The 26028-nt window shown below is 48.7% G+C and overlaps 1 non-coding gene across 1 annotated transcript in view; it reads right to left on the reverse strand.

Annotated features, from left to right (window-relative positions):
- Positions 1-2888: 2888 nt before the first annotated feature.
- LOC103254178 overlaps positions 2889-26028 on the reverse strand; it is a 23623-nt gene continuing 483 nt past the window's right edge. The window contains exons 2-4 of the transcript XR_503942.1: positions 7377-7496; positions 5236-5379; positions 2889-3105 (exon numbers count right to left, since the gene is read on the reverse strand). This is a non-coding gene — a transcript (uncharacterized LOC103254178). The remainder of the gene's footprint in view (positions 3106-5235; positions 5380-7376; positions 7497-26028) is intronic.

The following is a 26028-nucleotide window of genomic DNA, read 5'->3' on the forward strand; positions in this document are numbered from 1 at the left end:
GGAGATGTCAGCACAATTGCTTCTTGCTCTACTGTCTTTTGCTCCTCATTCACTCTATCTTACATAATATGTAGGTTTGCTGGGCACTAATTGAAGTCTTTTTTTTGGAGTTGGAGTCTCACTCTGTTGCCCAGCCTCGACCTGCTGGGCTCCGGCAATCCTTCCGCCTCAGCCTTCTGAGTAGCCGGAATTACAGGCGCGCGCTACCACGCCCGGCTGATTTTTTAAAACTTTTCTTGTAGAGATGAGGTCTCACTGCCCAGGCGGGTCTCGAACCCGCGAGCTCAGGCAATCCACTCACCTCAGTCTCCCAAAGGCACGGGATTACAGGCTGAGCCACGGAGCCCGGCTAATTGAAGTCTTATGAGAATGTAACCATTTGCCTATTAAATTAAGTTTGGGCCAAAGCTGTCTCCTTGCATGTTTTGGGTTGACCTAGAGAGTTATCTGTAATCTTTTGCATGGTGATATGTAGACAGTGGAACCTATTCTTGTGCCAATCACCAAGTTTTGGTCAATCAAAAATGGCCAACTGTTCAAACCAGGTTCAAATGAGGTACACACTCAGTTGTAAACAATCTGGTTGTTTCTGTACCTCACTTCCGTTTTCTGTATGTCACTTTCCTTTCTCTGTCCATACATTTTCTTCCACCATGTGGCTGCTGTAGAGTCCCCGTGAGCCCACTCTGGTTGAGAAGACTGCCCAATTGGTGAATCACTCTTTGCGCAATAAAACTCTGTTCAACTTAATTTGTCTTAAGTTTTTTCTTTTACTCTGGCTTACCAACTACCTGTCCCTCTTCCTACGTGCCTTCCTGAAAAAAACCCTTTTGGAAAAAACAAAATAACTGTAACAAATGTGGCTGTTTCTGTACCTCATTTGTTTTCTATGGGTCATTTTCCTTTTTCTGTCTATAAATCTTTTTTGACCATGTGGCAGTGCCAAAATCTCTCAACCTATTCTGGATCAGGAAGCTGCCCAATTCATAAATTGTTTTTTGCTCAATTAAACTCTGTTCAATTTAATTTTCTGAAGGCTTTTTCTTGAATAAAAATAGAGCCTAAGAAGCACAGTTACTTAACTAGTTGAATTTTCTTCTCATCCAAACATTTCTATTAGCAAACTGTTAGGAATACAAAGTATGTTTCCTCTACTTTCTTTTATACATAATGGAGCCTCAATTATTTTTCTAAGATGATTATTCTCAGTCCTTTAAAACAGAAACCAAATCGACAAAGTTCCATTTCAGTGGTTCCTGTTATTAGAACCCCTGTTAATAAGTAAAGAAGGGGTTTGTGTTCTGTATTCCCTACTTTATAAAAATGGAATTCTGCAACACAATCTGTGGTAATAAGAATCTCACAATTATAGATATGAAAAGACAGTGTAGAATACAGTTCAACTATCTGAAGTAACTTCAAAATGGATGCTATAAAATTAGAATAGGAGATCAGTTGCATACCCTTGTGAAACAGTTGATCTTTATTATACCTGTACTCAAGTCAACTTCTGGCCCTTCTGCTCTTGCTATGTCAGTTGGCTGCCAATCAGCATTTTTAACGGTGTTAATGCTGAAATGGAAAATCAGTTTCACTTTGAAAAATACTGGCCCCTTAAACTCTTCTTTAAAACTGTTTTATATTGTTTTTCAGCAAATTAATTCCACAAGAGTTATCTTTCTCAGGCTTTTTATACCATGTTTGAAATGCACAGCTTTACAAAGGTGCCCATGGGTAAGTCAACTGTCCTACAGAAGCAGCCAGTTCTGTTTCAAACAACTTCTTTCCAGAGTCCCATGTAAGAGTCCCTACTGGATGTTGAAATTTAGAAGCTTTGTGGGATTTGAAACTCTCAGTTGGCTTTCCAAGCCCTAAGAGACACAGAGTCAGTGTGTAAAAAGAGATTCACTGATGCACAACTTTCTTCTTTCTACTTATTTCTTACCCAGAATTTTTTGCTGTTTCATGTTAATTCTCCTGCTGTGGTACCCCCACTGTGCGAGCATTTATTACTCCCACTGAAATAAAGTAGATTGGGCAAAAAGTAAGGGATGAAAATAACCTGATACCATTAAAGTACCTTTACTAAAACTTCATTCATTCTTCCTTTTACCTGGAAGGAATTGTTATCACCACTGTGGTTCTTAACATGCTGTGTACTTATAAGACAAACGAAGGCCCTTTGTGCTGGGTTAGGAGGATGATTTGAGAAGGAACATAAAACTTGCAAGAGGTCAACCATGACAGTTCATCTGATCCCACCCCATTCATGGTGGATGTCTGATGGAAGGGAAGAAGCGAGCTTCCCTCACAGCTAGAAACAGTTAACGCCATTGTCTAACCCCATTCCCCTGAAGGTGAAGGACCAGCTGCTCTCTGGAGGAGAGAGAAGTGTCTGTCCCTCTCTCCCTTTCCTCTCTCCCTCCCTTCCTCCCTTTTCTCCTCCAGTTCACCTCCTCCTCTTCCCCTTCTCCTCCTCTCCTTCCACTCTCCCTCCTCCCTTTCTCTTCCCCCTCCCTTTCTCTTCCCCCTCCCTTCCCCTGGACTCACTCCTACTCTTTGTCTTGGGGTGCCTGACACCCCCAATCCTACAATGAGCTCAGATGGGTGGTGGCCACCTGGGTGGGTATCTTGCCGTCATCACTGAAGCCAGGACATCATAGCTCCAGAGGACTCTGCTGGGCCATGGGTCAGCCTTCACTGGAAGGTTGGCTGTGGTCTGTGCCTCACCAGGTACACCTGTCCTTCAGCCACTCTCCTTCTGGACAATGCAGCTGCAAAGCACAGCCAGCTGCTTTCTCTCTTGAACTTCTACCAGCAGTGGCAAGAAGGGTGGCTTTCTGTGGTCCAGTGATGTGGCAGGGGGCGTGGCCTCACCTGGTGCAGGGCCTCCACCACGCGAACCACATCGTAGAAGATGACCACGGTCTCCCGCTCGCTGAGCCTCTTCTCCTTGATGACGTAGTACTGCAGGTTGATGAGGTCGGCGGTCTTGTCACTGAAGTCGTGTGCACTGAGGCAGTCCAGGACAAGGCAGATGTGTTTCTTCACCTTCTTAACCATTCAGCTGGATGCTGTGCCCTCAACAATCTCACAGATGCGGTCCTGGGAGACAAGGGAGTAGAGCACGGCTTGGCTAGGAATCCAGTAAAGTCATGACCTAGATTTGGAACTCTTCCCTGGAACAGGACACTCAAATCAGTGAGAGCCTGGAATAAGCCTACATGTGTGGTGGTGGAGGACAGGCTTGGGTCCAGCAGGGGGCTGAGGTTAGAACACCTCACGTTAAGGCTTAATGCTGTTAGTAACACAAAGGATTCAGACCAGAGCTGGGCAGCTAAAGCCCAAGCTAGCCCAGTGTACAAGTCGCAAACCCAGGGCCTGGAGCCCCCTCCCTGCCTTGGTACTCAGATTTCAGCAATCACCAACGGAGCTTCCTTCTAGGATCCAAGATGGTGGAAGTTCAAGAGATGTCAGTCTCAGCAGGCTCCAGAGGTCGCATGGTGCTGTGCATGTCCAGGACAACAGTTTTCTCCATGGATGCAGTACATAAGAGCACGACTCTGACCTCCTATGGCTGGGTCCAGGCAATAGTCCCACCCATTCTTGGAAGCAAGAGATTTGCATAACCTCCCCAGGGTTCCAGTTCCTTATCTGTAAAGGAAGCTAGCAATTCCTCCCACATAGGCTGAGGGAATAAGATCAGAACACCCATGTCCACCGCTTAGGTCCTCCACAGGCAGGGCTCAGCCAGTGGGTACTGCCACCAACACTGACTTCAAGTTCCTGAGACAAAAAATAGGAACAACCTGGAGACTTCGTCCCACCAGCCTGAGGGAGTCCTTGGTATCATCCCCATTAGACCAGCTGTCCCCTTTGGGGAAATCCTGAGTTCGAGATACCCACACTTTTCCTAAGAGCAGAATCACGCCTCTTGCTTGCTCTTCCCAGGGCCCCAGCACAGTGGCTGGTGCACAGATGGTATGCCAGAAACACTTTTCACCAGGAAGTCTCGTCCAGAATGAGGTGAACCAAGGTCAAGCTTCTGAAGGTATCAGACAGAATACTACAAAGTCACAATCACCCTCAATTTGATTTCATGTTTCAGAGAATCACTCTGATTTTCAGAGTTGCCTAATGCTACTCCGAATTGTCTTTAACTGCAAACCTAAGGATCAAGACCTTGGCAGGGTATGTTCGTGAGGTGGAAGGGATTTTCCATTTGTTTTATTTCAGGAAATCAAGCTGACAAGGAGTTTTCCACTGTCTGAAATCCAAGGGTGGGGAGAACGTCCCCACAGCAGCTCCATGCTTCACCCTGGTGCATCTCCCAGCAGCCACACAATGGAGGTGCTATCATCATCATCCCATTTTAAAGATGGGGAATCTGAGGCTTAGAGACCTGACGTGACTTGCCCGAGGTCACAGCCCCTGAATCCAGGACTGTCAGCATGGAAAGCTGAGTGCTCCCTCTATCACTCTGCTGCCTCTCATACAGCAGGCCCATCTTGGCAAGAGCTGGGCCTGGCCAGGCTCAGCAGAAGTTCTGCTGAGGAGAGGGGCTGCACCCAGGCCACAGCAGGAGGACTCCAGTCATTCTGAACCCAACTCTTCATTTCTAGAGAAACAACTGCAGTTCTGCCCCAAGGATGGCTCTTTTCATGGTATGAGGTCTGATCAGTATCTTTCCTAAGATACTGGAACGTCTGAGCAAGGGAGCTCAGGGGCATTTGCCGAATAAGCTGAAATGCCTGCGTAGACACGGCAGTTGGTCCCCAAAACAACTGTGGAGATCTACAGGTGGCCCCGAATGCTGATTCTTCCTCATCACCTTCCTTTCCATGCCAGCCTGGCCAGTTCCTGACAACACAGCTAGCTCCTGACAACGCAGCTGAAAAGGGCATGGGTGTCTTTAAATGACTTCCTGCTTTCCTCTGAAAAGCGGCCCTTCAAAGAAAGTCAGCTGTTCTAAGAAGCAAACTGTGTGCATTCCTGCTAGGCTGTGACCATCACCACAGGAGCACAGCGAGCATGGCCCTGGCCTGACCTCCTGCTTCCACCCCCCTTCCCCAGGAAGCCTGATGTGCTCGTGCTCAGCATGGCAGGGACACAGAGAGGATGGGGGCAGTGTGAAGGATGATGCATGTCATGAGCTGCTCACAGTATATCTGTGGCCCCAGCAAGAGCCAGTCCCAAGCCAGCTGGGGGGGTGGGGCAGGAGGGTAGGCTGCTCACCTGGAAGAGGCCATGGTGGTGAACCACGCCGTCCTGCATGTGGAGGAGGGAGAGCAGTGAGTACTTGGTGTGCAGCAGCATCTTGCCTTGCTGCTCCTCCTGGCTCTCTATGCCTTGGTCTCCCCTCTCCTCCAAGGTCAGGATCTTCAGGAAAGCAAAACCACAACACCTCACTTTACACAGCAGAACCACGAGAACGGGGGAAGCAGGGGGCTTTCTACCACACAACACGTGTGCACCACACACAAACATGCCAAGCAAAACAGTGTTTCTCCGTGCGACGGCAATGTAATTTATACACAGACAAAGCTCTTTAAATCAGGAGCTGTTGTGAGACAGTGTGAACTCGACTGCTTCGCAGGAAGAAAGAGTGCTCTTTTGCTCACAGGTGGTGCAGGTGTGAAGGAAGAGGAGGGAGGATTGGGCTGGCAAGAGGGCCTGTCCCTGGCACCCCTGACCCCACGTTTCACTCACCTTCAGCTGGTAGAAGTCATCTGTGCCATCTTTCCTTGCCAAACACTGCACAATACTTGGCACTGGTAAGTGGCCCAGATGGGGACCTATGGCACAGAGGGCCGTGGGCTTACTTCTCAGAAGCCCTGGCTGTCATGGCGCCAGGGCACCACACAGTCTTCAGACGGGGTCTTCTGTTCAGGAGGAGTATCACAGCTCATGCCCACTAGATTGATCCCCCCAGAGTCTCCCCTCCGAACTAGAGAGGGGCATGTATGCCTCTGGCCAAGACACAATCAGCTTTGTAGGCACATTTCTCAACCCATAGCATATGCTGGACTCCTAGGAGGACATCTGTTAAAAAGGATCTGGAAGCTACAGCTTCAACAGGTTCCCCAGGTGACTCCAATATGGCCACCCAGTCCCTGTTCAAGTGCTAGCCCCAGGAACCTTTCATACTCCTGGAGATGCACAGTGCTCACTGTCCTGTGACAGTACCCTGCCTGAGCTAGAGCAGAACTCAGATTCTGCCCCAGTGCCACCACTCTGTGAAAAGCCCTTAACAAAGCTCTGCTGCTCTTAACATCCCACCCAACTCCTTTCTTCGGCCTCCAAGGCCTTGCATGATTTGGTTTCTGCCCAACTTTCTAACTGGGCATGTCCTCTCCCCTGCTCTCACCAGCTATATAGCAATAGAAGTGGGCTCCTAATTCCTAACATGGTAAGCTCCTTCCTGCCTCTGGGCCTTTGCACTTGCCATTCTTCTGTCTGGAAGGCTTTCCCCTGCATTTTTCATAGCTGCTCCTTCTTGTTGGGTGTCACTTCCTCTTACAGGCCTCTCTTGTCTACACTACCTGTAGGTCCTTCTCATCTCACAGCATCTTGTTAACCTCCTTCTTGTACCACTAGTGACAATCTGGTGTGTTGTTCACTCTGTTTCTTCTTCTAATAAGGATGTTTAGTTCTGTGACGGCAGGTGTCTGTCTCACTGCTGCATCCCTGGCAAACAGCATAGGCCTGGCACATGGCAGGCACCATGAACTATCTGCTGAAAAATGGAGCTGGAACTATTCTGTGCCTATAAGTCCAAAATGCTGCTCCAAGGCAAAACTCACACCGAGTCTCTGGCTGGGGTCCTTGGAGCCCACACCACCTGCAGCTCTGATCAGAAGCAATCTGGACTCCTAGCCCTCACTCTTCATACAGAAAGGTCTGCTGCTCCTCTGACAACTGGGGAGACCCACTCTACAGGACGTCTGTGCCAATTTGAAGAAGTCTGTGGGGTTCTGCAAAATGCCTGGTGAAATTAATCAGGTCACCCAAGATTGGTCAAAGCAGTGCCTTGGGTGAGGATTCTAATGCAGCTGTGTGCTTCCCATGGGGCCATCAGCATCCTGGGGGCACATGTATACTTCTCTAGAGGAAGACAGAGAGTCTAGTTATCAGTTGGGACTGACATAAGGCTAGTGTGGCAACAACAAAATTGACATCCCTTGGTACAGAGTGACCTAAGGCTTGGAACTTCCAGTGATACAAATATACCCCATTTAATGCAGTGGAACTAGAGACCAGGCCAAGGACTTGGCAGGACCCCATACCACCTCTGGATGTCTGGATTTCTGCAGGCCAGACCAAGCAAGCTAATGTGCCCTGCCCCTAGCATACCCACCGGACAGTCAGAGGCTTACCAAAGGATGATGGTCCAGCTCTCTTTGCATTATTTCCAGAAATCCCACTTCCTAGAGCCTTTGCCCTGGCCGACGTTTCCTCAGCTCCTCTGTCTGATGCTCTCCGCTTCATTCTCAGCTCTAGACAAGACAGAAAAGATCCCTTCTCACTGAGTAAGTCAGCGAGTTTCCTCATGCTGACCCAGCCTGCAAGTCTTTGACTTGAGATGCGTCACACAGTTGCTGAGGCTGTTCTGCTGCAACCACCACCTCCTCCCGAGGTCCCCAGTGATGAAGGACCCAGGTCCTTTGCTTGGGATTAATTAGGCTTTAAAAGTGGATGTGCACAGGTCAGAAATGGCAGCACATACAGGCCAGAGGGGTGGAAGCCAGTATGCCCCCACAAAGGGGCCAGTCAGATTCAGAGAGGGGAAAACTGGCCTTTGTGCAGATGCTAAAGCCAAACAGAGCCCCAAGAGACCACCAAAGAGGAAAGAGGCCCATCCAACTGAGATGAGCCCCTCTCTTAAGCAACTGTTGCCAAAGTGAGGCCTTCCCAGACACCTGCGGCCAAATGACCTGAGGCGGCCATTCCTGAGCCATTCTGTAATGGCCTTTGGGATGGGATGAGGCCCAGGGGCTTTTTAAGGCCATGAAGTTTGAGGGTGGTGAGACCTCATCTCTACAATAAATCAAAAATTAGCCCGCCATGGTAGTGCACACCTGTAGTTCCAGCTACTTGGAAGGCTGAGGCAGAAGGACTGCTGGAGCCCAGCAGGTCGAGGCTGCGGTGGCCGGGCGCGGCCCCTGCACTCCAGTCTGAGTGATGGAGTGAGACTAGATTCACATTTTTCTTTAATTATTATTATTTTTTGAGTCAGAGTCTCACTCTGTTTATCCAGGCTGGTATGCAGTGGCACGCTCATGGTTACCACAGCCTCAACCAGCTAGGCTCAGGTGATCCACCCCTTGCACCCCTCCACCCCCCACCTCTCAAAAGTGTTGGAATTACAGGTGTGAGCCATGGTGCCCAGTCCTTTCGTTATTTTTAAGGGAAAAAAGTACTGTGCATTTAAGAGTCAGTTAAAAGACACTACTGAAGTTTACTGAGCACTGTCACAAGCAACAAACTCCAAGTCATTTGTGTTGCTGGAGTGTCTAATGTAAGGCAGGCAGTGACAAGAGGTGGCCCAGAGGTGGTGGCCTGACAACCACCTTAGGAGTGTAACTGTTACACTTCAGCAAAGAGCTCAAAAACAGAACCCAGCTTCTCCTGTCACTCTCTTCTTCATACCAAAGTAACTGTTATTCCCTGGAGAAATGTTAGAAAAAACAAACATGCAGAAATAGGAAAATAAGGTACCATGATCTCACCTCCCAGTTGTGATTGCTGTTAACATTCAAACAGATTTTTCCCATGTATATATTTATGTGTGAATGTGTGTATATAAAATTATTACAAAAATTTCCCAAGCTTCCTTCTCTTCCACCTGAGATACATTATAAGTGTGAATTTTTTTTTTTTTGAGTTGGAGTCTCACCCTGTCACCCAGGCTGGAGTGCAGTGGCACGCTCACAGCCACCACAGCCTCAACCTGCTGGGCTCAGGTGATCCTTCTGCCTCAGTCTTCCAAGTAGCTGGAACTACAGGCACGTACCACCACACACAGCTGATTTTTTAATTTATTGTAGAGACGAGGTCTCACCAAGTTGCCCAAGCTGGTCTCGAACCCCTGAATTTAAGCAATCCTCTCGCCTTGGCCTCCCAAAGTGCTGGGATTACAGGCTTGAGCCATCGCACAGGTGTGTAAGGGTGAATTTTATAGTAAACAGCCCTGCATGACAATATTCTTCTTTAGCATCACTTGAGATAGCTACAGTTCCCTTGCCTTCTATTTAAAAAGAATGAACAGTTATGCACACACAAATATACGTCTTGTCATACTTGTCTCTTTCTCTCACAATAAATTCCAAGAAGTGGAACTGCAGAGTCAACTTGGGGTGCATGTTTTTAAGGGTGCTTGAGATACACTACCTGCTCCCAGGATGTCTGTGCCAATTTATAGTCCCGTCAGCAGTGTAGGAGAGTGAGTCCCAGAAGCTGCGCTAAGACTATTTCCTTACTCTTATAAATGGTCAGTTTGGCTGGGCACAGTGGCTCATGTCTATAAAATCCCAGCTCTTTGGGAGGCCGAGGTAGGAGGACTGCTTGAGCCCAGGAGTTTGAGACCAACCTGGGCAACACAGTGAGACCTCATCTCTTAAAAGAAAAATCAAAAACTTAGCCAGGCATGGTGACATGTGCCTGTATTCCCAGCTACTCAGGAGGCTGAGGAAGGAGTTCGAGGCTGTGGTGAGCCATGATTGTGCCACTACACTCTAGCCTAGGCAACAGAGTGAGACTCCGACTCAAAAAAATAGATAGCTGGCCGGGCTTGGTGGTTCAGCCTGTAATCCCAGTGCTTTGGGAGGTTGAGGTGAGTGGATTGCCTGAGCCCGTGGGTTCGAGACCCACCTGGACAACTTGGTGAGACCTCATCTCTATGATAAATCAAAAATTAGCCAGGCGTGGTAGCGCACACCTGTAGTTCCAGCTATTTGGAAGGTTGAGTGGAAGGATTGCCGGAGCCCAGCAGGTCGAGGCTGCGGTGGCCAGGAGTGGCCACTGCACTCCAGTCTGAGTGACAGAGTGAGACGCCAACTCAAAATAAATAAATAAATAAATAACCAATTTGATGGGTAACAAAAAACATATCATTTAAAAATTCATAATTCTTTTATTATTTTTGAAGTTGAATTTCTTTTATATGTTTACTTATATTATTTATTTTATGAATTTTTTAATATTCTTTTTCTACTTTTATTGTTATGTGTATAGTACTGTCATAGACTTTTAGGAGGTCTTTATATATTAAGGTTATAGTCAACATAGGACACAGTTTTCCTCACATGCTATTGTTTTGGTCCTTCTTCTAAATCCTAGGGGACTGATTACATGCAGTGAACTGGAAAGTAGAAGAGATGATCCAATGCACTTCTAGTTTAATCTACTGGACTCACCTCTCATCAACCACAATATGTTTTCAGAGCTGTGCTAACTGAGAAGCGGAGCCGTGACTTAATTCTCAGAGTAACTAGAACCTTGTAACTCAGTAGGCCCCAATAGTCCCCTGCTGGAACGGAAACCATAATTAGGCTCACCTGGGCCTTTTGCCAAATGGGCTCATGCTGGAAACAGATTCAATGTCATTCACACAAAAACAAAGAATGAAGTTGCTTCTAGAAATATCTTCAAAAGCTGGGCAGTAATGTGTCTGGTACAGTGTTCCTGTTCTTTGCGTGGCTAACTCCTATGCACCCCTCTCAATTTAAATATCACTTCCTCAGAGAAGTCTTCCTTGATAGGCTCATGACCAATTGATTTCAGTTAGTCTCACTCACAGTACCTTTTTCCTTCATAGCACTTTCTAGATTTTGTGGTTATGTATTTGTGTGTTTATATGTTTAATGTCTGCCCCTCACCACTAGAAAAACTACACTACCACTAAAAAAATTTCACAAGGAAAAAAAATACATATACATATATATAAAACCATCACAAACCAATGCCTGGCCAGGCAGACACTCCATGAATGAACAATGCCCTCCCTCTAGTTGGTGGTGTTTATTACCAGGTTCAGCGGCCCCATATTTGTCCTGAGTTGCTCGCTGCCTCAGTAAGTTGGAATCACTATGGCTCTGACCCTGTACTTGTCTTCCCCAGAGCACTAAGCCTCCTCTCTCTTCCTCATTCTCAGGAGAACACCACGGAGACACATCACATCTGTGTAGATGCTGCCTATGCACCTACGCACAGGCATAGTCTAGACAACAGTTTGCAGGAAGCAGCTGCAGCACAGATGATGAGTAGGCTCAGCATGACCCTGCCCGCACCACTCAGGATTCAACTCAAGCAAACAGCACAGAACTGCTCCAAGACGCAGGCTGACAGAAGGATGGGAGCAGACGGGCAGGGAGAGGAAAAGACGCCGGCAGGGGAAGGGAGTGAGGTTGCTTCCCTTCCTGAACACCCCCTGCATGCTCTCCAAGTCGAAGAGGAGGAAGTACCGTGAAGAGGCAGGCTCACTAGTAGGGTGGGCAAAGGCAAAGCTCCCGGGCACAGGCTCTCCTGTCCCCGCCCACGTCTGATGTACAGGGTGATCTGCCCACCCTCAAGTCATTCTGACGTGATCCCTCCAGAGACATACCTGCAAGTGATCCACAAATGCTCCCTGGGGGCCTCTCCAAGGGACCCTGGCTGCATAATGAGCTTGCTGGTGATGAGGCTCTGGCCACTCTGGTCTCAGGCCCCTCCAGAGACATCTGGTCCTCAGGTTGGGGCACAGGGTCCTGGCCCAGCCTGGTTCACGTGCAGCTATTTGCCTGGCATTTCCTGGGCCCACTGCTCAGTGCCTCAGGAAGTCAACAGACCTGGCTGAGAAGTTTCTGAGGCTTTGAATCTGTCAACTCTTCCATGTTCCATCCGCACAAGTCAGCACCAGTGCTCTTAGAGCCCGAACTCAACAGAAAGCTCAGTAAAACAATGGGGAAAGGGATGGAGGGCAGGAGAGGGCCCAGAAAACCCAGCCTGGCACCAGCCTTCTGCAGGCTGCAGTTGTGCCCAATCCTAAAAGCAGGGGGGCTTCATTGCTTTGCCAAGCCTGGGGAGGAACGGGGATTCAGCTGTGGGACAGCTACTATGGCATGTCGAGAACAGGAGATGCCTGGTCTTGCCCATCAGTCAGGGCTACGGTCATCTCACCTTAAAGTTGCTGGGCAATGTGTGCCTGGCTCTCCCTGCAAAACACTTGTGGCTGGGCCATCATAGACACATAAAGGCTCTAATGACAACAATGCCCAGAGCCCAGTGATATAGTGTGATCGGGTACAGGAGAGTTAGGAGGGGAAGAGTCAGGTAGAGCACTGCACAGCAGAACATAATTCAACCTGGTGGACAGACCACCAACCTTCAAAGGGACGTGGGCTCTAAAGAAAGATGGTACCAAGTGATGATACACTCACTCCTTCCCAGCGCAGTCTGTCCTCAGCTGCACCCAACAGAGCTGCTGAAGCCCGGCCAAAGCATGGAGGGTCCCACCACTCACACCAGAGGTGTCACACACATGAGCACACACACGCTGGCAATTACCAACTCAGGACACAGTAAGGGACTGCCCAGGATGAAGAGGCCACCAGCCTCCCTAGATGGGCCTATGGTCTCATGGTGAAGTATGGGTGGTGAGGAGGAATCTGGAATTAAGACCTGGTGCTTCTAGTCCAAGATCTCTTGGAGCACAATTGGGGGAAGAGGGCAGAGCACATACATTGAACTATAAAACTTTTACTGTCCAAGAATATAGCTTCTGGGAGTGTGCACTTGTCAAAACAATGGAACAGCACAGTTAAAAGATCTGTGAGGCCGAGTTCAGTGGCTCAGCCTGTAATCCTGCGCTTTGGGAGGCCGAGGTGAGTGGATTGCCTGAGCCGTGGGTTTGAGACCCGCCTGGGCAACCTGATGTAGACCCATCTCTACAATAAATCAAAAAATTAGCCGGGCGTGGTAGCGCGTGCCTGTAGTTCCAGCTACTTGGAAGGCTGAGGCGGAAGGTTCACTGGAACCCTGTAGGTCAAGGCTGTGGTGGCTGGGAGCATGCCACTGCACTCCAGTCTGGGTGACAGAGTGAGACTCTAACTCAAAAAAAAAAAAAAAATCTGTGAAATTCACTATGTGTAAATACACCTTAATTTTTTTTTTTTTTGAATTGAAGTCTCATTCCATTGTCCAGGCTGGAGTGCAGTGGCATGCTCATGGCCACCCCAGCATCGAACTGCTGGGCTCAGGCAATCCTTCCGCCTCAGCCTTCCAAGTAGTCAGAATTACAGGTACACACTACCATGCCTGGCTAATTTGTTGATGTATTGTAGAGATGAGTTCTTGCCAAGTTGCCCAGGCTGATCTCGAACCTGTGGGCTCAGGCAATCCTCTCACCTTGGCCTCCCAAAGTGCTGGGATTACAGGCTTGAGCCACTGAGCCTGGCCAGACCTTAATTTTTTTTTTTTAAGAAACAAGCTGCAATTTTAATCAAATGGTCAAAGTTAATATCACCAATAACAGAACACATTGACATAGCATACCTCCAGATATGGTGCACTTAATGAAGAAACACTACTCATGCTATTTTTAAAATTTTTGCCAAGAATATACAACCTAAATCTAATCATGAGACAAACCCAAATTAAGGAACAGTCACCAAAATGGGCCTACATGAGTCAAAACATCAATGTCAGGTAAAGAAAAGCTGAAGAGCTGTCTAGGTTAAAGACGAAAAATGCACAACTATTGAAAGCAATGCGTGATCCTGGAGGAAAAAAGGACATGATCGGGCAATGAGCAAAATCTGAAAATAGACTGCATATAGGATAACAATATTGTATTGGTTACATTTCCCATATTTGGAAATCATGTTGTGGTTCTACAGGAGCATGTCCTGTTCTTAGGTGACACATGCTTAAGTGCTTTGGGATAAAGGCTCATGATGTCTGTACCTTACTCTCAGGTCTCTGGAGGAAGAGAGTCCAAACGGCTGGAATAGCTCCCAAAACCCAATTCACAGGTTCAAGGGGATCTTCTTGTGGGTACACAGCCCAGAGTGGCAGGACTTGCAATCTCACATGTGTTGGGCAAGCCAGCCTGGCATGAACAGGGGTTGGGTCTTGTATGGCTCCCTTTCCCAAACATTGTGCTAAGGGAATGAGGGGAGGGGGGGCCTTCACACAATCTCCAGGGCTGCCACCTGGTGGTGCTTTTCTGCAGCGCATCTTCAAAGGGCTTCTTGGCACCAAGTGCAGGATGGTGGGGCACCTCTCACCCTCAGGCTGATCAGGAAGGATGCATGCCCCTAGTAGAGCCCACCCAGCTGCCTGTATAATTGGAGCTGGTCACTCAGATTCTGCTAGACTGCAGAGGTCTGTCTGCTGTGGAAGGCCTCCAAGGGCTCCCATGGTCTCCTGGAAGACACCTACATTTCTAGTGAGCCTGACCAGTCTCAGGCTACTTCCCCAGCCTCATTGCCCCTACATGCACCCCAAATCCAGCCATACCAAATGACTCACAGTTCCCTGGATGTGCTGTGAGCATGCTTGTCCTGCCCTTCTCTCCCTGGCTGGCTCGTTCTTCCCCTCAGTCTTCACTGAAGTGTCACCTTCTGCAGCAAATTGTCACGGAAGGCCTCCTGCCAGAGCTGGCTGCTCTTCCTCCAATTCCCAGAGTGCCCAATCACTCTCTTCCCTCTTACTGTGCTGTAACTGTTGGTTTATCTGTCTCACCCTCCCACCCTAGGTTGTGGGCTTCCCCAAAGGAGCAACCCTAATTTATCTCTATTTCCCTGCAGCCAACCCAGTGCCTGATAAACTGCTGAAAGAGAAAACAGAGGGTGTGGGATTGTTTGTTAAGCATCTGTAAGACATCAAAGCTGCTGGCTGGGGCAGGAGACAGAAGAGTTTGCCTGCTTGGTTTGCAGGCAAACTCTGCCCAAGTAGAGGCCAGGGGATGGAGTGAGAAAGCAGACAGTCAGACTAGTCAGTATCTGCCAGCTTATGGCAGGAGGCAGGGTATCACAGCTAGAAGTTACTGGGACTGTGGGGCAGGCTGGGGTCTCAGCTGGCTGATCACCAGGGCTGTGCTTAGACATGGTTAGCTGGAGAGCAACCCTCACTGAGGAATTAAACCCAGTCACAAGAAGCTTGCAGCTGTGCATAACACTTCCTGATGAAGGGATGGACCAGGTGCTGATGCGGGAACTCCTTCTGAGTCCAGCAAAAAAGTACTGCTTTCCTGCAGCAAATGTGGGAGTGTGGGAGTGACAGCCTGGTCTGCCCTTTCACATTGGTGACAGGTCCTCCAGGCCACTCCAGGTTTGTGGTGTGATGGCCCTTCTGCTGGTCAGAGAAATTCCTACCACTCTCGCTTCCCCAGAAAAGAGAATTTCTAGCTTAACTATGCACTCATGTGACTACACCTGGGACGAAACGACGAGACTCAAGGTGAGTAATGTGTACTCTGAATGCATGGTCCAACCCATGCTTTACAGGCCCATTCACACTAGGTGGCTCCAGGCCTCTCACAGACTCCTGTGTGCCTCTCTGGGTGGTCAGTTTCAGACATAAAAGCCATGTGGGCGGCCCACACTCACACTAATATCATAACTCATTTTTACACTTGGTTTAATCGTTTACAAAGCATTCACAAATATAATAGTTCTGCAATACTGTGGGAGATTGGTTTCAGGACCCCACAGGCACCACAATCCAAGGATGCTCAAGTTCCCAATATAAACAGTGTAGCACTTGTATATAACCTGTGCATAGATAGCCTCCCGTCCAAGTTAGATCATCTCTTAATTACTTATAATACCTAATACAATGTAAATGTTGTATAAATAGTTTTTATACTATACTGTGTAAGGAATAATGACAAGAAAAAAGTCTGTACATGTTCAGTCCACTATCCATCCATTTTTAAAAAAGTTTTGATACACAGTTGGTTGAATCTGCAGATACAGAACCCATGAATATGGAGGGCTGACTGTACATAATAACTAATATGATAACTAACATAACTGATCATCTCCTCACAATACACACTCAAAACATAACATTTTCAGAATAAGAAACTGAGACTCAGAGATTTGGGACCTGCCTAAAGCCACCTGAAGAGTTGTTGAAAGAGCTGGGATGTGAACACAGCTTTTCTAACGCTGAACCCCATATTCTTTTCTCCTGACCACGCTGCTTCCTCAATCTTTTTTCTCCACGGTTCTCAGAATGCCAAGCACAGAGAGAACAGTGTCCTCTGAACTTCCCTATAAACAATCATTCTCCTGGAACAACAACACTCAAGCCAGAAAGCTGCAGGTGAGCAGGGAGGGAGAGGGGTCATGTCTCCCCTTGAAGGAGGCATTTCAGGACCCCCAAGCATGGCTTCTCTGGAGAAAAGGGATGAGTCAAAGGCTGCGTTACTGAGACATCCTCTCACCAGCCAGCAGGCAGCATCCCTCATCCTTCCCTGACCCAAGCACTCTGAAGCCACCCCTGCTGTGAAGAGGCTTCCACCAGGGCCAGCAACTTCCCTATAGACCTGCTAGCCATCCACAAAGGCAGCTCAGGAAGCCAAGAGGAATTCACAGCCCACAGAACAGAGGGTTTCAAGCCGTGGATCCAGTTACCAAGATGGATTTGAGGGTCATATAGGCCTGGGCTCAAATTTCAGCTTTGGATTCTCACTTGCCTTGGGACCCTGAAGTATTCACCTACCTTTGTGGGCCTCAGTTTCCTCATGTGTAAAACAGGGATGGTAATACTGCCCCTTTCACAGGACTGCTGAAGGGTCAGGTTGAAGAATGCTGTGGCTGGTGGTATCACAAGGTCTTTGCTGGGTGCAGAGTGAAAGCTCCCCGTTTCATGCTGAAGCCACCTCTCTGTGGCAAGTCCCTCAAGGCACAGCCCACTTTAGCCATCATTTGATGGGCATCCACTGCTCCCTAGAAGCCCATCTTAGTGTTTCCTAGATTCTCTCTTTAATTCTCAACACTTTCCGAAGTAAAGAATCTCCCTTTTACTACTGAGAAACCAAAGCCTAGAGACCCTGGCCAGGTCACTGGGCCAGGATGAAGCTCCTGAGGCCCAATCTCTACCCGTGCTAGCCTGGCTGGAGTGAGGCTCTGGGAAGTGCTTTTCCACTGAGTCTGAATGTCAACCATCCCTGAAGGAGGCTTGAGCCCTCCCCCTGAGAGCTGGGTGGCTACAAGCAACCTCTCCAGGAATCCACTGGAAGCCATTTGCTTTGTGCTCAGGACACTGGGGGGATAGGGAGGTGGATAGAGAGGAGGATTAGTAACCCCTACAATAAACTAAAAAATTAGCCAGGCGTGGTGGTTCATGCCTATAGTTCGAGCTACTTGGAAGGCTGAAGCGGAAGGATCGCCTGAGCCCAGCAGGTTGAGGTATGGTGGCCCTGAGCATGCTACTGCACTCCAGCCTGGGTGACAACTCAAACAAAAAAGAAAGAAAGAAAGAAATAGGCTGGGGGCAGTGGCTCAAGTCTGTAATCACAGCACTTTGGGAGGCTGAGGTGAGAGGATTGCCTGAGTCTAGGGGATTGAGACCAGCCTGGGCAACATGGCAAGACCTCATCTATACAATAAGTACAGAAATTAGTCAGGCATGGTGGTATGCACCTGTAGTTCCAGCTACTTGGAAGGCTGAGATGAAGGATGGTCTGAGCCCAGCAGGTCGAGGCTGCGGTGGCCATAAGCATGCCACTGTACTCCAGCCTGGGTGACAGAGTGAAACTCTGACTCAAAAAAAAAAAAAAAAAAAGAGTATATTCACACTTGAATATGCATAGGAAACTTCTAGAAGTTGTTGAACAGTGGATAAAGGGCCAAGGAGACAAGGGAGAGTTTTATTTTATACTTTTCTATATTGTTTGCTTATTTTACCATAGACTACAATAATAACTTTAAAAAAATCTAAAGATATTCTGACCCCATTAGAATTGTTAAGAGCAGTAATGGAATCAGGAGAGGCTGGGTCTTGGAGAGGCAGACTGAGCACAGGTGGGAACAAGGGCAAGCACAAGCACCAGGTGTGCCGATGCAAGGGTGCATAAGGAGGGTGAGAAACAGAAGGGACAAAGCCAATACTCCTGGTAAGCCTGGGCTCTCCTAGCCTGCAAACACGCCCATAAGTAACTTCCTGTCTGATACCTGGCATCTACAAGAGCTGGAACTGGCTCTGGAAGCCCTTTTGTAGTGGTCCCCAACCCTTTTGGCATCAGGGACCAGTTTAATGGAAAACAATTTTTCTACAGACCAGGGGTGGGGGGGATGGTTTTGGGATGATTCAAGTGCATAATATTTATGGTGGTCTTTATTTTTATTACATTGTAATATATAATGAAATAATTATACAACTCACTATTTTAAAAAAAGAGGCATGAACAGAAGTGGTAAATAAAATAATGGGCGGGCAAGGGCCAGGCGTGGTGGCTCACACCTATAATCCCAGCATTTTGGGAGGCCGAGGTAAGAGGATTGCCTGAGCCCACAGATTCGAGACCAGCCCGGGAAACTTGGCAAGACCTCTTCTCTACAATAAATAAAAAACTTAGCTGAGTGTGGTGGCGTGTGCCTGTAGTTCCAGCTACTTGGAAGGCTGAGGCGGAAGGATCACCTGAGCCCAGCAGGTCGAGACTGCGGTGGCCATGAGTGTGCCACTGCACTCCAGCCTGGGAGACAGAGTGAGACTCCAACTCAAAAAAAAAAAAAAAAAAAAGGGTGGGCCATGCACTGACTAAAATAAGTGTTGGATTCTGACTTAAAGCCTGCCACCAGATACGTCTGTACAACTGAAGTACATCAACTCACCACTCAATGGATAGACTTTTGATTTGAGTCTGCAAGCAATTGATTTATTATTGTCTCTGTGCAATCAAACCTCACTGCTAATGTCAATCTGTATTTGCAGTAGCTCCATCACCACATCAGCTCTACTTCAGACCATCAGGCATTAGATTCTTACAAGGAGCATGCCACCTAGATCTCTCACGTGAGCAGTTCACAATAGGATCCGTACCCCTATGAGAATCTAATTGCTGCTGCTGATCTGACAGGAGGAGGAGCTCAGGTGGTAATGCAAGCACAGGAGAGTGGCTGTAAAGACAGAGGAAGCTTTGCTCACTTGCCCACAGCTCACTTCCTGCTGTGTGGCCTGGATCCTAACAGGCCATGGACTGGTACTGGTCTGTGACCCAGAGGTTGAGGGACCCTGCTCTTTTGGATACTCACAGACCCGCTAGCAAAGAGTTCACCTGGGCCTCACCAGAGCACAGGAAAGAGCTGGGTTCTGACTGCTTGTCAGGCACTAGAGTGAACATGCTACAGACAATAAAGCCTCATGTCTAGTCCTCATTACTACCTTAGGTGTAGGGACTATTATGCCCATTTTGCAGAGGACGACACTGGAATTGGTGACAGGAAGTGACTTGTTCAAGGTCACTCAGCTAGCAGGTGACAGAGCTGCGTTCTGAAGCCAGGTCTAACGTGAGCCTAGGTCCTTAGCTGCTGGGTAACACAGTTGAAAGTCTCCTTACTCACTCACTACCCTTAGGATGGGGAGTGGGGACTTGTCTCCAGGTAACGGCAGTTTCCATTCTTCTGGCAAAAGAAGGGACTGATTCAGCTTTGTCAAGGTCCCTTCCAGCCCCACGGATCCATGAGTCCAAGATTCTATGTAGGTTGGGCTCTGAGGCTGGATCCTGGCCAGTAAGAAGGAATGGATGATGCGGATTCTAGGGTCACACAGGTGGTTTGGAAATCCTGGCACTGCCCTTACTGGCTGTGTAGTAGTGGAAAGGCAACCTAACTCCTCTGAGCCTCGGTGTTCTCTGCAAAACAGAGACAGCCCCTGCTTCCTTAGAGACAATACTGTATTGCAAAGTAGTCAGCAGGGGACCTGGAAGGTGGTGGGGATATTTCTTTTGCTGGCTTCCTTCCTGTTTTTTTCAGGAGGGACCACCTTAGAAGAGTTAGAAGAGTGTATATACTGTGATGTTCACTCCAAACTTGGTAACGCCGGAAATGCCATACTTACCACAAAAGTAGCAGGACTCTTGCTCTCCAGAGTCGGCAGATGCCAGCATCGAGGTTCCTAAAGCCCAAAGGAATGTTGGGCTACACTAGGCCCAAGGTCCCCAAGGGGCTGAACCTAGCATCTCCCTAGAAGCACTCCTGTCCCTTTAACACAACTCACATGGGCTCTGCCCCAAAGGCAAATGCCAAGCACATCAGTTCTGCTCTTGCCAATTCCTACCACCACGACCAGCCCACTCTCCTTCCTGCTGGACCTTGGGGCGCAGACTTCCCAAAGGTTGAAGATTACTGTCTGTCTCTCTCTTGCCAAGTAGGTGATGGTCTGCAAACATTTAGAAAGGACAGCTTCATTGTGAAGGACAAGACTCCTCATTTGTTTTAGGTCTGATGCTTCCAACAACTACAGCTTCTTTGAAATCATCAGGTGTGTTAACTGCTAAGCTCTGCGGAGCCTGAACTCACACCCAAGATAGACTGCCTGAGCTCAGAAGTTCGAGATCAGCCTGAGCAACATGGTGAGGCCTTGTCTCTACAATAAATCAAAAAATTAGCTGGGCGTGGTGGCACATACCTGTAGTTCCGGCTATTTGGAAGGCTGAGGCAGAAGGATCGCCAGAGCCCAGCAGGTCAATGCTGGGGTGGCTGTGAGTGTGCCATTGCACTCCAGCCTGGGCTGGAGACAGACTCCAACTCAAAAAAAGAAAAAAAAAAAAAGACTGTCATAGTCAAGAAAGAATGAACACCACTGGGCTGCAGCCTCTTCAGGGAGAGAGGATGTCAGTGTCCCCCTAAGGAACTCAACCCAAAAGAGTAGACTCACTTGCTGGGGGAAAAATAAGGCTGCTCCAGTTTATCAAAAGGGGACCCAGTAATTATTTAAGCAATACTACTACTACTAATAAAAGGTATTCTTTGAGGTATTCTTTGAGGTAGCACCCCCCACTTCTAGGGAGTCATCCTGCAGATGACATCCAAGGAGGACAAAATCACATGTATGAAAAAAGTCACTTCAGCTTTGTTTTGGAAAAAAAGAAAATAAACCTAAGTGTTCATCAGCAAAGAACTTGTTAAAAAAAATTACACTCACGATGTGACACAATGTAGCCAAAACTGACCTAACCAAGCAGTTGCCAAAGTGACCCATCTCTAAGACAGTATATCAAGGCAAGCAATTCCATCCTTTCCCCTCTGGGATCTTGATGAGAGAGCCTGGAAGAATATGCAGGGCTGCTGTGAGCCCTGAGCCACCTTCAGTCTCACCTGAGCAGGTAGAGGAGGAATCAGTGCTCTTACTTTGGGCCACTTTCTCATCTACTTTCTTTAGACCACAAACCCAAGGACAGATGCTGAAAAATATCCCAAATTCCAAAGGGCCTGTTTGAAGGCCTGCCCACCAGCACACCCCTCTCCACAGCCCAATCCAGCTTCGAGCTCCCTGAGGACTCAGGGACAAGAGCACTGGACAGCTTCCTCTCACTCTGATGGTTCTGAGTGAGTTCTAGGAGGCCTCTGGCAGATGCCAATCCTTCCTGGGAGGAGGGGCTGAATCTGCTGACTCATGGTCAGGGAGTAGATCCAATCTCACTGTCTTTCTCTAGATCTCAGTTTCCCTCCAAGGGTCCTCTGCTTTTCAGGACCCCATCCATGGGCTCTGGCTTGTGAATTAGGGTGGCTATTGCAGAGGAAAATGCTCTTAGGGCCACTGGAAGGCTGAAGATTTGTAGCAGTTTTACAGACTCAGCAACTGGAGTTCCTGAGACTTGAAGAAGTTCACCTCCCTGGTCAAACCTGGGCAGAGGAAAGGTGAAAAAAGGAAGGCTGCCCTTCTCCCAGGTGCTGACCCAAGCAAAAGCAGAGGGAAGCCTGGCCCAAAGCCAGACAGAGCTCCACAAGACTTTGCAACGGATCCTCTCCCAGGAGGGCAGCTCAGGACTCAGTGAATGAGCTGACAGAACTCATTGGCCATTATCTTATCCCTGAGCCATACCTATCTCTGCACTATCATTCACTCTGTCACCCAAACCAAGAGCCTCAGGGTCACCTGCCAATTTCTCCTCCCTTGGCCATCACTTCCAAACACTCCCAGAGTTCAGCTGACTTCTCCCAGACAGTTCTGCTCTCTGCCCTTCTTCTCAGGCCCACTGCCTATGTCCTGATCCAAGACCCTCTCATCCCTCATGGTGATTCCTGCAACAGCCTCCTACAGGGACTGCAGACTCACTCTCCCCAGTCCATCCTCTAAAGCAGATGCAGGGCTAATAAGTATGTTTCTTCCACAACACAGGCCTCCATCACCAGCAGAATGCAAAGACCAAGCATCTTGGCACCAGCATATGTCTAGCTCTCCTGGGCCAGGACCGGGTGGTTCCTAAAGTGCCACATGCACCAACACCCAACCACGCCCATGCCATGCTGCTTCCCCTGTCTGAAGGGCTGAATGGGCCCCCATAAAACTCTATTCACTTTTCAAGACCCAGTTCAAGTTCTAAGGGCTCTCTTAAATTCTCCCCAATCTCCGCCGCATCTCCAAGGTGAATCATCACTACTTCCACTCAGTTCTGCCATACGCTGCACAGACTTCTGTGAGAGATTCACCAAGATGTGTGCAAGTGCTGATTGGTTAGGGACCTCCTCCAGGGCAGGGACTGCCTCTCCATCCTCCTTTTGCCTCCATATCCAGCCACATATGGGAGCTCATGTGTGTGGGACTGGGGCTCTGTATTTTGAGTCACCCCACACAATGTGTTTGATGCCTATTGAGCTGCTAATTCAGGTACCACACCAGTGTTACTAGCAGGAACACACATGGAAGAAACTCTGAATACATTTTTTCTCATGTATACTTTAAAATACGACTTTTTTCTCAGCATTCCTACTTCTATTTTTTAAAATGGTTTCTTTTAAAGAGCTGAGATGAATCCTCTGCATGGCTCTCATACAGACTGGGCAAACTCCCCATAGACTTCCTTTTCAAAAAGAATACAATAAAATTCCATGATCTGTGATCTTGTGATCCCCTCAGGACACTTCTGACAGTTCAATGGGACACAGGTCTAGTTGCCATGAATTGCTTCAACTAATTCCTGAAAGTTATTTTCTGTAGCCTGTAATAACAGCTGACGTTTACCAAGCATTTACTACTCAGTGTGTGCAAAGTCCGACAACATATTACTTAACCCTCGCAACTGTCCTGCTACGGAGGTACTCCTGTTGTCTCCATTTTACAGATGAGAAAGCTGGGCACAAAGAGAATAAGTAACCGCTAGTGACCAGCAGGGCTGGAATTAGAACCCAGATTTGCCTCTTTTTTTTTTTTTAAGTAGGAGTCTCACTCTGTCGCCTAGGCTGGAGTGCAGTGGCATGCTCACGGCCACCGCAGCCTCAACCTGCTGGGCTCCGGCGATCCTTCCGCCTCAGCCTTCCAGTAGCTGAAACTACAGGCGCGTGCTACCACGCTCGGCTAATTTTTTGATTTATTGTAGAGATGAGGTCTCACCTCCCAGGTGGGTCTCGAACCCGTGGGCTCAGGCAATCACTCACCTCAGCCTCCCAAAGCGCTGGGATTACAGGCTGAGCCACCAAGCCCGGCTTCTTCTTCTTTTTTTTTTTAAATAGGAGTCTCACTCTGTCGCCTAGGCTGGAGTGCAGTGGCACGCTCCCGGCCACCGCAGCCTCAACTTGCAGGTCTCAGGCAATCCTTCCACCTTAGCCTTCCAAGTAGCTGAAACCACAGGTGTGCGCCACCACACCCAGCTAATATTTTGATTTACTGTAAAGATGAGGTCTCACCAAGTTGCCCAGGCTGGACTCGAACCCCTGGATTGAGGCAATCCTCTAGCCACTTCCAAACTGCTGGGATTACAGGCATGAGCTGCCGCACCTGGCTCCAAATAAGCTCTTAACCACTACAACCTTTTGCTTTCCCCAAAGGTCAAATGAAAGACACAAGCAAGCTAGTGTAGCACCCCTTACAACTGGCTTGAGAGGGCAGCATCACCTCCCCAGCTGCTCATGTGATCTGCAATCAGGAAGAGAGGGGCACATGTACCAGGCACTTCTGTGCCAGGTAGCGAAGTTCAGGCTCATGCAGGGAGCTTGCCCCTGGCACTGGTTACACCCAGTACTTTTTCAGCAAAGAGCACCCCCCCACCCCCGCACCAAGGCTCCTCTCTCAGAAGCCTGCCATGTCTCTGAAGAGGTCTCCAGCCCATAACCTCTCCTCTCCTCTTCTTTCCCCTCCTCTAATGGAACCCCACGGAAATCTTTCCAAAATATGGATCCAAACATGTCATTCTTCTGCTTAAAACCTTTTCATGGGCTCCCCACTGCCCTGAGCATAAAGACCCAAGTCATGAATGTGGCATTCCTTCGTCATCTATACTGCTTCACCTTCTACCATGTCAACTGCCATGCCACTATACTGAACAGTAGGAAGCTTCTGGGATAAACTATGAGCTTATTTGTGTCTCTCACCCTCTAAGTAGAACACTTGCCCCTTCATTCTCACCTGGCCAAGCCTCCCCTTCCTCTTCTTCTAGACTCAGCTCCAGCATCACTTTTGCCAAGCTTTCCCAGCGCATCTCTCCACCTCCAACCCCCACCCAGGCTGAGCTAGCAGCTTTCTCCCCTGAGTTCCCACAGCACTCTGTGACTGTGCTACTAGCTTTTTAAGAACACATTTCAACTATCTGTTTACACATCAGTTCCCTTAACTAGACCCTTGAAATAACAGTTAACATGTACTGAATTCTTATTATGTGGCAGGCATGGTTCTATGTGTTTTATATGTGTTAACTGTAAAAATCTTCACACTATCACTATGTTATCACTCCTGTTTTATAGACAAGGACAGTGAGGCACAGAGAGATTAAGCAATGTGCCCAAGGACACACAGCTGGAAAGCTGCTGAGCCAGAATGTGAACTCAAGTCTGGTTCCAATAGCACTTGCCTCTCCAGACAAAGACCCTGTTGTTGTCATGTGAGGAATGAATGAATGAATGAATGAATGAGGGCTACCTTCAGAAAGTCTCTAACCAACCAACCAACTGGCACAGCAGGACCATTAAGGAGCAATGAGGAGCTCACAGGCATTGTTTACAAACAAGGGTTCTTTAGGCCCCACAATTACATATTCTGCTCTTTCTTATCTCATGCAAAACTACTCAGTCAAGAGGGAAAGGCGCCCAGCCCAGTATGACTACCCTCTTCCCCACCGGTTCTCAAAACCAAGTAAAGCCAACCGGTTTCCTCCAGTGACTTAAAACAGAGCAAGGTCTATCTTGCCACAGAAGGCAGCTGTCATCTCTTTCTTCCGCCAACAAAAGGGCATGAAACCTGGAGAGTGGGGGTGAGCAGAGAATTCGGCTCAGGAGTCCGAATGACCCTATCCGCTGGCTGGAAGGTGGGACCAAGTGGCGTGAGAAAGGGCGGGCTTGACGGGCATGGCAAGTGAAACTGACCACAGCAGGCTCTCTCCTTTAAAAGGCCGGTCAAACGTGGCCCCAGCAGGCAGGTAGCTGTGACTCGCACCTGAACGCCGCCCGGGATGCGAAAATTCCCCAGCAGCGACAGTGCCGGTGCCACAGGGTGAGGACTCCTAGAGGAAGCCAGGCTGGCCTCCCCGGGACTCGTTCTAACTTTCAGTCACTCTCGGGATCAGGAGGGAAGCACAGAGAGGCAGAGGGTGTCTTTTTAGAAAAACCCGGTTGGGTTCAAACGCCGGTTGCTTCCCTTACCCCTGAGTGACTCTGGCCAGGGTTGGTGGTGCCCACTCCCCAGGGCTACGAGAGCTCCCGCGGCCGCCCCGTACCCGGCACGAGGCAGCCCCCGCCCCCGCCGCTGGGGCAAAGCAGACCCCCAGGAGAGGACAGGGCATTCACGGGGCCATTGTCGTTGCACCCAGATAGCCTCGGGCTGTCACTCTGGCTTTACGGCCGGCCGCTGAGGCCCGCCCAGACAACCCGACACCCCCACCCGGCCCCC

Source organism: Carlito syrichta, unplaced genomic scaffold, assembly GCF_000164805.1.
Source record: "Carlito syrichta isolate Samal-C Ts95f unplaced genomic scaffold, Tarsius_syrichta-2.0.1 Scaffold70195, whole genome shotgun sequence".
Classification (NCBI taxonomy): domain Eukaryota; kingdom Metazoa; phylum Chordata; class Mammalia; order Primates; family Tarsiidae; genus Carlito; species Carlito syrichta.